The sequence below is a fragment of the Babylonia areolata genome, chromosome 1 (genome assembly GCF_041734735.1).
Source record: "Babylonia areolata isolate BAREFJ2019XMU chromosome 1, ASM4173473v1, whole genome shotgun sequence".
Taxonomy (NCBI): Eukaryota; Metazoa; Mollusca; class Gastropoda; order Neogastropoda; family Buccinidae; genus Babylonia; species Babylonia areolata.
This window is the reverse complement of record NC_134876.1, coordinates 75,819,218-75,824,217: the sequence shown is the minus strand read 5'-3', so window position 1 is coordinate 75,824,217 and position 5,000 is coordinate 75,819,218.

Sequence of the window (5,000 nt, the reverse complement as noted above, 5' to 3'; positions counted from 1 at the left end):
TCTCTCTCTATCTCTGTCTCTCTGTCTCTCCACATGGCTATAATTATGTCTGTGTTTGTGTCTGCTTCTCCTCTTCAACCTCTGTTCCACGCCATCTCTATTTAAAATTCAAATTCAAACACTAAACTATTGATCAATTAGTGGATTTACAAATTTAGGTTGGTTTTTCATCTTGTCGACACCGAGTCTCTTTCAACCCATGGGACCGGATGTGTGCGGAGCAGGAAGTGCGTGCAACCCGTGTGATTTAAAGGAATCAGGTTGTGTTGACAGATACGTGTAGCTGACGTTACTTCCCTTTAGACAATTTTGTGCTCGTGGAGGAGATAGGTCTGAACGGATGGGATTCCGGAGATGTGAAGAATGAAACGTATATCGTAAAGATGGCATCGTAGATAAAGTTTGAATTGTAACGTCAAACGGATGTGATTTCCTATTTTACTGTTCGGGGATCTATATAAACAATTTTTGATGCGTGTTTAAAAAAAAAAAAATAATAATAATAATGCTTTTTTTTTGCAAATAAAAAAACCCCCAGCCTCGTGAGAGATGATATGCAACGTGAAATTCGCTCTCCAAGTCAAGTGCTAGACATTAAAATGATATGAAATGACCAACATCATGGACATGACGCGACTCTTCTCTGCCCAGGCCACCCATGTCGCTTGTTTCATTTTAACACCCCCCCCAACAAATTTCATGCTTGAAGAGCTTGCAAGCGGAAAGAACGACAAAGACAAAATTCAACGGGCGTGTTCCTGTATATGAATTTGCGGATCTGGGCTCGGTTGCATGAGTGAATTTTAGAACACTTAAGCTTACTTGTCGTCAAGGAATTTCCCAAGTTTACGCTCTTTCCAAAGACTAAAAAAAAAAAATTAAAATTAAAAAAAAATTCTGAACATTTGTTGCATGAGCATGCTTAGCTTTAATGATATTCCTTAATGTACTTGATTTAATAGTTATGGAAAATATCAACGCTAAACGAACACAGCACTTGGCAGATCGCTTGTGTCACCCAGCTATGACAAACGATTGCTGCACTTCAATGTCGCGACTGGTTCTTTTTCATAATTTGGGGTACACTATAGAGTACATTACAACGAATAAAGGGTAACAACACTGTTCATAGTGACACCGGTTCAACTATGCCTTTAGAACAGGTCCGTGTCCCTCTTTTCTTTGTTTCTGTCGCTCATTCTAGCTTGATATTTTCATTTTTCCCTATTTATTTTAGAAACTTATAGAAAAGAGAAAAGGAGTTTGAAACCTGTCCTCTGTGTGTGTGTGTGTGTGTGTGTGTGGGCGCGCGCGCGAGCGTTTGTATGTTGCCGAGCGCGCAGACACCTGGCTAATTGAGCCCGTGCGTATCTTTGTCTTTGGAAATTACATTGCAGTATAGCGTGTGGTGAAGATTTATCATGCAGTCTTAAATGTGTGTGAGGAAAGAAAGATCGAGGCGCTGAAAAGCACCCCAGTAGAGTGTAGGAAAGAAAAAAAAAACCCAGCTTGAATGAGAAGATGGGTTGGAACTGTTATAATGTTGCCCAGTAACAGGGAGCCGGTGTGATGCCCCACAATGCCCCCCCCCAGAATGTCCCCCCCCCCCCCCCCAGAATGCCCCCCCCCCCCTCCCCCCGAGTTAACTACATGGAGTAGTTCTGGACAAGACCAGAAATGACTTCAGTGGGAGAGTTCACCAGGCAGGACACCAACCCTTGCCCCGAAATTACTCTACGGCCTTGAAATTAAAATCATATCAAATAAATTGGAATACACATATTATTTTACTGGTGAAAACAACAACCACCACCACAACGACAACAACAACAGAAAAGGAAGAACAAAGAAGAAGAAGAAGAAGAAAAACCCAACAACACCAACAAGGATAGTGTTTATTTTAGGCAGCCAACAGTTTCAGTTTCAGTATCACTAGCTCAAGGAGGCATCACTGCGTTCGGACAAATCCATATACGCTACACCACATCTGCCAAGCAGATGCCTGACCAGCAGCGTAACCCAACGCGCTTGTCAGGCCTTGAGTGCATGCTAATATACATATATTTGTGTACCTATCAGAGCAGCCAACAACACACTTTAGTCCTGGTTTTATAAAACACACGACGTTGAGTCTCAAAACGGGATGGAATCTTTCAGACTGCAGCAGTCATTCAGGGACAACACCAGATTAGCTCCACACAAACACGAAAGGGGGTATATTTCGGGTCAGTTTCAGTCTCAGTTTCTCAAGAAGGCGTCAATGCCCCCGGACTAATCCATCCATACACGCTACACCACATCTGCTAGGCATGTCAGGCCTTGAGTGCATGCTAATATACATATATTTGTGTACCTATCAGAGTGTATTTCTTTTTACATTATTTTGCCAGAGGACAACACTCTCGTTGCCATGGGTTCTTTTTCAGTGCGCTTTGTGCGTGCTGTGTACGCGTCAGAACAAAATAACGTCATGGTTGGTGCCCCCGAAATAAGTCCCCTGGATTATTTTTGGGACATGATATGATACTCATTCAAAAAATGACCTCGTCAATATTTGTCTTGATTTTCAACACACACACACACACACACACACACACACACACACACACACACACACACACACACACACACACACACACACACACACACACACACACACAAGCTATCAAAAGCGCTTTTTTTCTTTTTCAAAAACAAGGTTATTTCGATGAATTTAAGGTTAGATTTAACATCAATGGGGCATGGTGAGGAGTTAAGAAAATGGCCTGCCATGAAATAACTTCAAGGAGAGTGCTTCTGGGCCGACTTCCAGAACGATGCTTTGGAGTCATCTGCAGGCGTTATACAGGCCCGGTCTTTTTTCTTCTTCTTTTTTTTTTTTTTGAATCTCTTTTATCACCGTTTTTTTCTCCCCATCCTCTCCCTTTTTTTCTCTCTTATTTTCGTGGGGCCTCAGCCTCCTATTTTCTCCATTATATATATATATATATATATATATATATATATATATATATATATATATACACATATATATATATATATACTTACACACGTTTATACGTTTATATATGTTGTCATTTTTTTCTTAAATATCATGCATCCTCTTCTGTTTTCTCCCTGGAGTCATCTGCAGGCGTTATACAGGCCCGGTCTTTTTTTTTTCTTTTTTTTTTTAAATCTCTTTTATCACCGTTTTCTCTCCACCCCCTTCCCCCCCGCCCCCCTCCCTTTTTTTCTGTCTTTTTTTTCGTGGGGCCTCTAACCTTCTATTTTCCCCAATTTATATATATATATATTTTTTTTTTTTACACACGTTTATACGTTTATATATGTTGTCATTTTTTTTTCTCTTAAATATCATGCATCCTCTTCTGTTTTCTCCCTCTTGCACTTTTCATCTCCACATGATTACCTTTCCATTCACGCGCAGTTCTTTGTCTTTTTGCTTCAGTATTTATGGATAATAACTTTTGCATGTATGATCTCTCTCTCTCTCTCTCTCTCTCTCTCTCTCTCTCTCTCTCTTGTTAACGTTTACTCATTTCTTGGGGTCTTCTTCATACCTTTTCTTTAGACATTTTTTTCCTTTCGAGGGCTGGAGAAAGCAATTGTTTGCTTACTCTAATGCTATCGGAAATAAGATCCATTCATTCATTCATTTATCATTCATTTATTCCTTCCTTCATTCATTCATCCTCTCTCTCTCTCTCTCTCTCTCTCTCTCTCTCACTCTCTCACTCTATCTCTCTCATTACCATATTCATATACATTATTGTCATTAATACAGGTATCATGATTATGTACTTCTAAATGCTACTGTGCAATTGAGTGTATTTGAATTTCATGTATGTTTTTTCTATAACCTTTTGTTATCTTGTGAACAATTTGATTTCATTTCTTTTTGCCCTGAGGGCTGGATGTAAAAAAAGCATATGCATGCTTATTCCACTTCCCTCATTAAAAAGATTCGTTCGTTCTCTCTCTCTCTCTCTCTCTCTCTCTGTGCTTCAGTCTGTCTGTCTGTCTGTCTGTCTCTCTGTTTCTTTCTCCCTCTCTTGTTCCGTGTTACCTATTACTTCCTATACCTCATTTTACTAACTCTATTTCAATTATTTGCCTTCAATGTGTCTTTCATTCCATAATCATTTTAAGACATTTTCCTTCGTTATTGTATTTCATTTTACCGAGTATTTCAGTTGTTTGCCTTTTACGTATCTTTCATTTTGTCATTATTTCAAGGCATTTCCTTATCAGTATCAGTATCAGCAGCTCAAGGAGGTGTCACTGCGTTCGGTCAAATCCATATGCGCTACACCACATCTGCCAAGCAGATGCCTGACCAGCAGCGTAACCCAACGCGCTTGGTCAGGCCTTGAGAAAAAAAAGAAAGATAAATAACAATAAAAATAAATAAAATAAAATAAAATAAATAAAATAAAATTAACAAATAAATAAATAAATAAATAATAAAAATAAATAACAATAAAAATGAAAAAAACAAAACAAATAAAGCAAAAATAACAAATAATGATGATGATGATAATAATAATAATAATAATAATAGTAATTAAAAAAAATAAATAAATAAATAAATAAATAAAATTTCCTTATCAATTATATCGTATTTTGTGTAGAGGCTTTACACAAACCCAGGTCACACGCCCAGGCCACAGCGTTGGTGTTCATGTGTAGGTCAAGCTCTGCAGATGTTGTGTGGCGGAAGCAGCTCTCTTCGCACGCTTTGACACCTTCTTGAAACTGACACTGAAACTGATCAGACCAGTCTTGTACTCTGTGTGATGAATTGCCTGCGACGTCAATCTCTTGGGTCAGCCCGGCCTTTTGAGGCGTTGATTCTTTTCTGTGCCGTAAAGTGCTGCTGCTATTCACACACGCACGCACGCACGCACACACACACACACACACACACACACACACACACACACACACACACAGAGAAGATCAGCACGTGCTCTGCTTATTAACATTGTGCCACGGTA